The following is an 11,599-nucleotide window of genomic DNA, read 5'->3' as shown; positions in this document are numbered from 1 at the left end:
GCAGGGTGGGTTCAACAGATGAGATCTCGGTCTTCTTCCATTCCAAAGGCAAATGATTTAAAGTCAAGAAAGACCAGGATCTTCCAACAACCTTTCCTGGCTAAAGCTTCACTCCACTCATCAAATATGCCTGTTTGCATCCTAAGCAAGGTAACAACTCACTCGCTTCCTTTTTCTCTTTTGCCTCTGCTGCCTCCCGGCTTTCACATATCACAGGCCCCAAGAACAGCTAGGATTCTTAGATCTAACTGGGAGCCCATGCATTCCAGAAAGTCTTCCTTGATTAGATGGACCCAATTTATATGTGTGTGTATATGTATATATGCATATATGCATATACGTATATATGCATAGACATATATGTATATGTTGTAGATGGACACAATACCTTTATTTTATTTATTTATTTTTATGTGGTGCTGAGGATCGAACCCAGTACCTCACTAGGCAAGCGCTCTACCACTGAGCTACAAGCCCAGCCCAGATTGACCCTATTTCTATCTTTTCTCTTACATGAGTTCTTTTAGGACTTATGACAATGTGGACTGCCTTCCCAGCATTCTAGTGAGATGGGGACCATCACAGGAACCAAAGAGAGATGTACTCCTGAGGCCTTAACTCATGCCCATTAAAAGTACCACAAAAACTGGATGAGCCTGATCCTGCAACTATAACAGGACTTAGAGAAGCTACTTTTGCTAAAAAGCACTGACTTCATGTGGACCTGCTCATACCTGGTGGGTAGCTAAGGAGGATAAAGGCTCTGCCTTCATTTGGTATCTGTCACCTTTGCCTTAAACTTTTCACTAGATTTCTGCTCAGCTCTGCAGTTAGGCATGATAATCACTTAAAGATAATCTAAAAACTGGTAAGACAAGGTTTATGAATCCCAAACTTACCTAACCTGTCTCTTCCCCTCGTTAGGACTGAGGACACCAAGTTATTTTTTCAAGATTTGCAGGAACACTCAACTGCCAACTTTTAAAATATCCTATTCCAGACCCCCTGGAGTGAGACCTAGAAGTTTCCAGTCATTGCCCTAAACCTGAAGGAACAGGTTTCAAGAACAGCAGAGCCTTGCAGACAGATCACCCCATGAGATCACCCACTAAGTGGAAGCAATGACCCCGTGACAGGAACTGAGGCTGCCCCATAACAGGACAACCATTTCCTGGGAATTGAAGTGCCTCCTTAGGCAATAAGGGCTTCTCTAGAGTCATCTTGTAAAGCCAGAACCAGTGATCAACTGGAGCATAGCCCACCCCGGATATCAAGTAGAAGGCTCATCTCTTCCCTTATCGCAGAAGCAGCCTGACCTCTTTCTCCCTCGGTACTGTCTCCCCTCTCCTTGAGGTAAAATCCCCCAATTAAAGCCTTGGTCAGAAGTCCCTGTGTTCGGTGTCACTAGGTCCCTTCAGGTCCAGTGGCATCAGAAGCAGATTTAGCCCTGACTTCCCACTGTGCTCAGGAAAGGTGTCCCGTCCCCCAGCCCATTTATGTTTTATGGACTCCTCATGTGAGAAGGTTCCTGTCTTAAAATGTGGGCTTTATTATCCTTCAGATAGAGTGAAGGAGGCAAAAACAAATGAGGAGGCAGTTGCAAGATCAGAAGAGAGAGCGAGGGAAAAGGCGGGCAGAGGCCTTGAAACAAGGTAAACAGGTTTAGGATTGACTAGTTTAAATAATTTCAGTGGGCTCTGGAGCATAAGGACTGTCCCTTATGCTTGTACCTGACCTTGGTGTAACTAGGGCAGGTAGATGGTGTGAGCACCTCATAAAAGAGGCGATTAGGGGTGCTGGCTCTGGATTACTCTGTAAAGGAACAGAGCGCTCCTGGGAAAATCATTTACTATCTCCAGGAACTGACTGGCCCTGGGAGAAAAAAGTTTCTCCAGGGTCATCAGGCAACCAGAGGTCAAAGCATGGAAATACAGAAAATGAAGGGTCTGATGAATGCTTTGTCCTTTGGAGCTGCTGCAGCCATCTTGTGACGTAGGAAAAAGCCAAATTCCTGAGAAGTGCCTTCCAGGCCCCTTTGCTTGTTAAACTATCGAGATAAGCAACCTTGAATTACCTGATTCTAATATTCTCATTATACGAGATAGCAAATCCCTTCCCACTTGAGCTACACTTATTTAGTTATTCTGCTACTTGCAGATGAAAGCGTGTTAACTAACATATTTAAGCCTTTGGTTTACTCTAAGGTAAGTACAACATGTTTTGTTGTGTTCGAAATCCCACAACTGGAAGAAACAGGGAATAATCTTTCCCACCACAAAAGATAAGCCATGGGAAGGCCGTGGATACCAGGACCAGAGGTCTTCACCTTGGGCACCAACTCTGTTATATACCAATTGGGCCATTTTTGACAAACTACCATAGTTCTCTGAGATGAAGGAACATTGTTAAAATAATTGTCAGTAATAATACCACTTGGAGGGATCTGGGGTTGTAGCTCAGTGGGAGAGCACTTGCCTAGCAGGTAAGTCTGTGAGGCACTGGGTTCAATTCTCAGCACTGTCTATAAATAAATAAAATAAAGGTCCATCCACAACTAAGAAAATATTTTTTTAAAAAATACCATTTGTAGGAGAGAAGAATAGATTACAAATGGATATGTGGAAATGTGTGTGGGGGGGTGATACATTCATTATCTTGACTGTGGCTATAGTTTCACAGGTGTGTACATTTGTCAAGACTCAGCAGACTACATACTTTAAATATTTGCAGCTTATTTTACATCAATTGTACCTCAATAAAGTTAGAGGAGAAAGATACACAAAAATGTAAAACAAGCCAGGCGCAGTGACTCACGCCTGTAATCCCAGCAGCTGGGGAGGCTGAGGCAGGAGGATCATGAGTTCAAAGCCAGCCTCAGCAAAAATGAGGCACTAAGCAACTCAGTGAGATCCTGTCTCCAAATAAAATACAAAATAGGGCTAGGGCGGTGGCTCGGTGGTCAAGTGCCCTTGACCACTGAGGAAGGAAGGAAGGAGGTATCCCTGTGCTCATCTTCTTTCGCTCCTGACTTTTGGATCTCCATGTCTGATGTTTCCCCTTGAAAACACAGATTTGAGGTAGATGGCATGGTTGGGAGGGAAGATGTGATTCGTAGGGGGTGAAGGTAATGAAGTACAGTCGCTATTAGACTATAGCACCAAGTAGTTAAAATGGAGAAAAACTCTCTTAGAAGTGAGAAGACAAAGTTTCTCATGGCTGGGGTGCAGCTCAGTGGTAGAGCGTGTGCTTAGCCGGCATAAGGTCCTGGGTTCAATCCCCAGAACCCTCCTCCCGCTCCTCCCACCCATAGGAGAAGAGAAGACAAAGCTTCTAGACTCAGCGTCACTGCTGTCCAGATACGTGCCCTCTGCCAAATCCCATCACTGCTGGTTTCAGTTTTTCTCAACCATCAAATGAGGGAATTGAACTAAATTATTTCTGGTCACTTCAACCCTACTAAAAATTTCACAGTTCTAAATATAAACAGATCACCTCAACCCTCTTTGTTCTAAACCGTCAGCCGTATAGGATCAAGTTCATTAATAGAGACACAGACTGTTCCGTGAATGGGAAGAACAGGTTGTAAAGGGTTTTGTTCTACTAAGATACTGAAGTGCATATTATCCATTATATTATTTTTTAAAATATTTATTTATTTTTAGTTGTCGTTGGACACAATACCTTTATTCCATTCATTTATTTTTATGTGGTGCTGAGGATTGAACCCAGGGCCCTGCGCATGCTAGGCGAGCGCTCTACCGCTAAGCCACAATCCCAGCCCCCACTATATTATTAACACTAACATTATGGGTTGACTTGGGTCCCTCTCCCCTAATCTTCAGTACCTATTTGGGAAAGGGGTTCCTTGGTTCCTTTTTGTGGTTGTTGTTTTTAATTCTCAATTTCATTGATTTGGGCTCTGATCTTAATTGTTTCCTTCTTTTTACTGGTTTCAGAATTGGTTTGCTTTTCTTTTTCAAGGACCTTGAAATGCATCATTAGGTTGCCTAGTTGGGATCTTTCTGATTTTGCCATGTAGTCCCTCATAGCTAATAAACTTTCCTCTTAGAATTGTCTCCATGGTGTCCCAGAGGTTCTTGTACGTTGTACCACGATTCTCATTTGAGTCTAGGAATTTTTAAATTTCTCCCCTGACTTCAATCACCGATTCATCATTCAAAGTATGTCGCTCGAAGCCAGGTATAGAGATGCAAACCTGGAATCCCAGCAACTTGAGAGTCTGAGGCAGGAGGATCCCAAGTTCGTGGCCAGCCTCAGCAAATTAGTGAGACCATAAACAACTTAATGAGACCTTGACTCAAAATTTTAAAATGGAATGGGGATGGGCTTGGTCTGTGGCTCAGCAGTGGAGTGCTTGCCTGGCACACGTGAGGCACTAGATTCGATCTTCAGTGCCACATAAAAAAATAAATAAATAAAATTATAACAAAAATGGACTGGGGATGAGGCCCGGTGATTAAAAACACCAATCCCCAGCACCTAAGAGCTGCTTTGTGGCCTAGGGAAAAGGGTCCTTGCAGGTGTGGCTAGTTAAGGCTGTGGTCCTACTGTTGTGTTGGAATAGGGAAGGCCTTTAATCTTAAATGATTGGTCTCCTTATGAGAAGAGAGAAAGAATGCCAGGTGAAGACACAGAGACACACAAAGAGAAGGCAGCCAGGGACAACTGGGTTGATGCATGTCCAACCCAAGGAATGGAGAAGGTGTCAGGGAAGCAAAGCCCTGCAAGACCTAGACTTCAGGATTCTGGCCTCCAGAGGCAGTGCCTTCTGTTTTCTTTTTTTAAACCACCCAGTTGGTGGTGCTTTGTTATAGCAGCCCTAGGAAACGAACACAGCTACTGATAGCTAATATTTACTGAATGCTTGCTGTAGACCAGGAGCTGAGCTAAATACACACTGTGCGGAATCTTCTAATTTTCACCTACAATCTTACGATGTGTATTTTTATCCACATTTTCCAAGCAGGGTATAGAAGCTTTGGGGAGTTGAGCACTTGCCCGCAATCATCCGGGTAACTGATGGAGCTGGAGCTTTAAGGCGCAGGATCCTTTGTGGTAAGGATCTTAAGCGTGATGAGGATTTAATCTCTTTGAAGCCTCTGTGGGTACCAAGCTTTCTATACTGTTTGTGTTGTTCTGCCTATTTATGATGTGTTTGTTCAACCAAACTCTAAATTATGAAGTCAAATTTAACATGTCCAAAATAGTAGTCTTCATTTTCTCTTCCAAATCTCTTCCTCAGTTTCCCAAATAAAATGTTTCCTTCACTGTTCTCCCTAATCATAACCAGGGGCTCCGTACATTGACTCAAGCCACAATCCTCACCTTCTCCACCTGCCCCCCACTACCTCTCACTCCCCACCCCAGGAACCTCCAGCAAATCCTGAGTCCTCTGACTGGATATTAAATCTAATCAGGTCTCCCTGTCACTACCCTGGTCCTAGCCACCAATGTTTACTGCTCTATCAAACAAGATCATGTTACTATCCTGCTTGAAACCCCCCCAAAGGGCTCTTCCATTGCACTTCAAATAAAAGCAACTGTTTCTATGATCCACAGGCTACTCTGATGCGACCTTTGTCTCTATAGACACATTAGCAATACTTTCTGTGGTCCTCAAACATTCCTCAAGGCTTCTGTACAAAAACACTGTCCTTGCCAGAACCTTGAACTTGCAATCCTCTTGCGTCAGCCTGATTACATGCATAGGCCACTATACCAGGCTAGGGACCCTACTATTCCAGGTTCATTTCAGAGAAAAGAGGAGACAATATAAAGCCTATCGATTCAAATGTAGACCTATATTAATTTTTAATGGATGTCTGTCCAATAGAAATTAAACTCCATGAGCCAGCCACGGTGGCACACGACTGTGATCTCAGGAAGCTGAGGTAGAAGGACCGCAAGTTCAACACCTGGCTCAGCAACTTAGTGAGAACCTGTCTTAAAATAAAAAATAAAATGGGCTGGGGATGTGGCTCAGTGGCTAAGTGCCCCTGAGTACCAAAATCCCTGGTACCAAAAAAAATATAATAAAAATATAAAGTCCATGAGTGGAGGGGCTTCATGTGACTTTTGTTATATTGCTTTATTCCAATGCCCAGAATAGAATGTGACCCATAACAGGAGCTTCATAAAGGCTGCCTGATTGCTTGAAGGAAACCTTAAGGTTCCCAAACCAGGGTCTGTGTTTTTGTTATCTCTCTTTCTCCACTCCCAGTTCACAGTACTCTGACCCAAGCAAATGTTCACCCAGTGCTTACTGGTTAGATGATCAGATAAAATTTTCTTCTAGAATCTCCATTCTTCTTGAATACAGAATTTTCTAGGTGATCCTAAACTATCACATTCAGAAACCCATTACACTGTGTGCCCAATGAGACTCACAAACATGCCCTCCATGTTTGTTCTGTAGTGTGCCTCTCTGTTCATCAAGATAGTCATCTACCATGTGCATGAAGCGCTGACCTGCCTCAAACTTGGGACCTGACTGGCCAACTAAGTTTAGATATGTAAATGCTTCCTGGATTTTTAATTATTTCCAACACAGAAAACACATTTGGAGCCCCTTGCTAGTCATTCTGCATCGCTTACCACTCCAAACAGCTTAGGAAAATGAGTTTTTCCTGCCACAGGAGAGAAAGAAAAAAAATAAGGTCTATTTTTTTTTTTTTTTAATTAAGTCTATTTGGTGTTATTCTCAGATGCGTTGCATCTATTTGTAATAAACGGAAGTCAGTTTGGGTTTCTTGGAAGTTGATTTCTCCATTCCCTTCAGTTCACTTCTTCCACTGGCCCACTGACTTAAGCCCCTCCTAGAGCTGTTCTCAACTCAAAATCCACTGGGCGGCTTGTCCGTGCCCAGCAGTAAGAACCGTGGTAACAGACTCCTTGAGGCGCTTGGAAAGTCTGCAGGAAGCCGAGTCAGCTGAGAGGAAACTGAGCCTTAGATGACAAGTCCTGGACACAGTTAATGCTATTGTGACAATATAACATTACACAGGATGACAGTGTCCATCCTAGGGTTGTCTCCTGGCCCCACCCTACTCACACATTCCTATCCTGGTCTAATTACTCCAAATCAGGAAGTAGAAGGAGAAAAGTGATTTAAAGAAAGTTAAGTTAGCCTGGCATTAGCCTCCAAGAAGGAATAAACAATTTATTTTGGACAATATTACTTCCCAACCAAACCATCAAAATTCCTTTTTTGTTTTGTAAAAGGCATTGAGAAAGCAATTGGATTATCATTGCGTTTTGGTTAAGGTAGTTTGGTTGCAAATAACAAAAATCCATTTGAGCTAGCTTAAATAAAATGGGAAAATGAATTATATGGATATAAGAGTATTTCATGGACCCCAAGATAAGAGAGAGGATATGGGTCTTAGGAAAGATTTAAGCAAGGAGGTAGAAAACCAGTAGGAACCCAATCAGTCGTTTCTTATCTTTCAATCTGGGATCACAATGATGTCTATCTCTGCTTCTCGTTGTACCTCTATTTCATGTTTCTCTTTGCAGACTACCTTTTTCTGCTTCTCTCTACCTGACAGCAACCATTCAACACTCAAGTTCAAATGTTCTCAGTTCTAGGTACACACAGGACCTCACTCTTCCTGAATCACAGCCCCAGGTTCCAAGGAGAAGGAATGTAATTGGCCCAGCTGGAGTCAAGTATCCATTCCTGATCCAATCCAATCCACTCGTGGGCCCAGGCACTGACATGTACTGGGAAACCGTCCCCTTGAGTACATAGAGCAAGACAAGGGGAACTCTCAGGCAAAGGGGTTCCTGGGGGCACACCAGTGATACGCCAAAATATCTGTAGCACATCAGTGCCCGGCAGGGACACACAGCCCCTTTTTACCCTGCTACCGTTGTTCTGTCCCCTTAAACTTTGTTAACCTCAAAGTTGTTAAAAGGGACCATACACTGGTCCTTTATTTGTTGCTTTTCTAGTTCTAATCAGCTTTTTCACTGCTGTGACTAAAAGATCTGACCAGAACAGTAGTAGAGGAGGAAAAGTTTATTTGAGGCCCCAAGGTTTCATAGATTTCAATCCATAGACAGCTGGCTTCATTCCTCAGAGCTCAAGGTGAGGTTGAAAATCATGGTAGAAGAGTATGGTGGAGGGAAGCAGCTCACATGATGATCAGGAAGCTGAGAGAGAGAGGGAGAGGGGGAGAGATGGGGAGAGGGGGAGGGGGAGATGGCTACCTACAGTGCTCTGGGAGGGGGAGAGGGAGGGGGAGGGAAGGGGGAGGAGAGGGGAAAGGGGAGAGGAGGGGGAGGGAGAAGGGAGAGAGGGGGAGGGGAGGGGGAATGAAGGGGAGGGGGAGGGGGAGATGGCTGCCTGCAGTGCTCTGGGAGGGGGAGAGGTAGGGGAGGGGGAGAGGGAGGGGAGGGGGAGAGGGAGGGGGAGGGAGAAGGGAGAGAGGGGGAGGGGGGAAGGAGGGGGAGGGGAGGGGGATATGGCTGCCTGCAGTGCTCTGGGAGGGGGAGAGATAGGGGAGGGGAGAGGGAGGGGAGGGGGAGAGGGAGGGGGAGGGAGAAGGGATAAAGGGGGAGGGGGGAAGGAGGGGGAGGGGGAGGGGGAGATGGCTGCCTGCAGTGCTCTGGGAAGGGGAGAGGGAGGGGAGGGGGAGAGGGAGGGGAGGGGGAGAGGGAGGGGGAGGGAGGGGGAGGGAGGGGAGGGGGAGAGGGAGGGGGAGGGAGGGGAGGGAGGAGAGAGGGAGAGACTCTATTCTCCAGACATAAAATTTAGACCCCATAGCCACTACCCCAGTGAACCACTTCCTCCAACCACAGCTCACCCACCTCCAGTTACCACTCAGTTAATCCCACCAGGGATTAATTTGCTGATTAGGTTAAGGCATAACCCAATCATTTCTCCTCTAAACCTTCTTGCCATTGTCTCACATATGAGCTTTTGGGGGACACCTCACATCCAAACCATAACAGTACTATTTGTTGTTAGGACTTTCAAATCAATCCTAAAATTCATTTTCCAGAATAGATTTTTTTTCTTCTTTCCGGATACTTGAACAGGGGTCTCCAATCCCTTAAATCCTAATTACTTACTGTTTTTTGGCTGCCATGACCAAAAGACCTGACAAGGACAATGAGAGGAGAAAATGTTATTTGGGGATCATGGTTTCAGAGGTCTCAGTCCATAGGTGGCTGCCTGCAGTGCTCTGGGCCCAAGGTGAGGCAGCACATCATGTTGGGGGGGGGGGAGTAGGGGAAAGAGGCTGGGTACATATCAACAATGAAGCAGAGAGACTACTTCCCTCACCATGGATAAAGGAGAATCCCCAAGAGCATGGGCCATTGATCCACCTTCTCCAGCCACACCCTGTCTGCCCACAGTTACCACCTAGTTAATCCCTCTCAGGGGATTAATGCCCTGAATAGGTTAAGGCTCTCATAACCCAATCATTTCACCTCTGAACTTTATTATTTCATTGCCTCACACAGGAGATTTTGGGGGATACATGACATCCAAACCATAAATACTGGGAACTTAGGGAATGGTCCTGTGGCCATTTTAAGGTTAAGATATAATCACACCAATAATAATAACAGTGGGGAGAGGAAGGGTGAAGATGGAGAGGAAATGGTCAGGGAAAGGAAGGAGCTAGCATTTATTGAACTAGGCATTGTTGTAAGTACGGATCTTAAGGCACTCAGTGGCCAATCCCTTCCGCAAGCAATTTAGAGACACTGGTAGCTATAATTGTATTATCCACCCACGTTCAGGATTGCTTCTCTCCCCTAGAAGTCTCTGAAAGTGCTTAGTTTGATTGCACAAAATATACTGATTATTTTCATTTACACAAATAGCTTTCATTTATACCTAATCACCCTGTAGCACAAAGATGATTACGTGTTGATTAACTTTGCCTTAAGATTAATTTCAACATTAAACTGTGCCCATTATTTCAGGCTTCTTAGTGTGTTGTGTGTACAGAATTGATTGTCTACTCAAACTTAAAAATAATTAGAAGAAACATTATATCCTGGAATCCTGGGTTAGAATACAGATGACTCCCAAGTCCTTCCCAAAGGAGGACAGGATAATTGAATATTCCGAACAATTGATCTTCAGATATCTAAATATCCTTTTGGAGTGGAAAGGATCTTTGAGTCATGGAAGCATACAATATAGTCTGATTGCATTTTTTAAAGTGCAAAATAGAGGGCTGAGCAGCAACAGGCTATAGAGGAGTGCTGGCAATCAAGTTCAATGCCATGGCCAGCCTGTACCCAACTATTGCTGGCTCCACTAACTCAGGAAAGTGGAGATGTAGGATTGTGTACAGGGAACTAACATTTGTTGGATATGTACTGTTATACAAACTGGTACTGCCAGATACTTAGTAATAGAAGCGGCAGTGATGATAACAAAAATGCAGAAACAAGATAGCATCTATTAAGCCCTTTTTGTGTGCCGTGCATTATCATATTTAATCTCCAAAATAACCCTAAAGGATTGGTGCTGATATCATCCTCAGCCAACAGAAGAGGAAGCCAAAGCTCTGAGATGTTCATTAATGAGAGGAAGGCCACGTTGATAAATCACAGGTGGCCTGAATCCAGGTCCGTTGGGTGACAAAACTCCAGTTCATTCCAGTTCTTCTAGGTTTTTTTTCTCCAAGGTTCAATGGTCCCCAATCTCTCAGAATTTCAGTTTCCTCATTTGTAAAGCTTTATAGTGATATTTTACTTAAAACACAAGGTCTTTATGTGGCTTAATGGGATCACATAGCTGACACAGCATATATTATAAAACACCAGCAAATATGAATTTGTTAGACACTTAGAAAATGTATCCATTTTCCTTAAGCAAAATAGACTTTCTTTCTTTCCCTTCCCTTCCCTAATTTTCTCCCTCTCCTCTTTCTTTCCCCCCTCTCTTCTCCTCCCTTTCATCCCTTCTACTCTTTTATTCCCCTTTCCCAATGTCTGCTTTCTTTTCATCCTGAACCCAGCCCACCCTTGCCTAGTTCGGGAAGGAATTAACCACAGAGCCCAGAAGAGTGTGCATTTTAATTAGTCATCTATGAGTCACTGGAAAATGGCTTTGTTGTTCTGAAGGCAAGAGACCTGGAACTTTCTCACACAGAGCTGGCTGCACACTCAGCAGGGGCTCAGGGCATAGTTGTTAAAAGATGGATGATACCCTTGCTCCAGGTAGGAAACTCTCTGAATAAATAGGAACAATGTCTTTTTATAGGATCATCTTCATTCTGTGTCTGGGGCACCAACCTGGGAATCTTGTACAAAGAAACTGAACATCTGCCTTTGGTGGGTTGGGTTGAGTCACAACTGTGACACTATTTTGCTCTGTAACCTTGGGGAAGTTATTTACCCTCTCTGAGCCTCAATTTTCTCATCTATAAAAGAGTGAGCCGGGCATGGTAGCGAACGCTCACTGCTGGTAGTCCCTGCAGCTGGGGAGGCTGAGGCAGGAGGATTATGAGTTCAAAGCCAGCCTCAGCAACTTAGTGAGGCCCTAAGCAACTCAGTGAGACCCTATTTCTAAATAAAATACAAAATAGGTCTGGGGATGTGGCTCAGTGGT

The sequence above is a fragment of the Ictidomys tridecemlineatus genome, chromosome 11 (assembly GCF_052094955.1).
Source record: "Ictidomys tridecemlineatus isolate mIctTri1 chromosome 11, mIctTri1.hap1, whole genome shotgun sequence".
In the NCBI taxonomy this organism is placed as follows: domain Eukaryota; kingdom Metazoa; phylum Chordata; class Mammalia; order Rodentia; family Sciuridae; genus Ictidomys; species Ictidomys tridecemlineatus.
Note: the sequence above shows the minus strand (reverse complement) of the source record.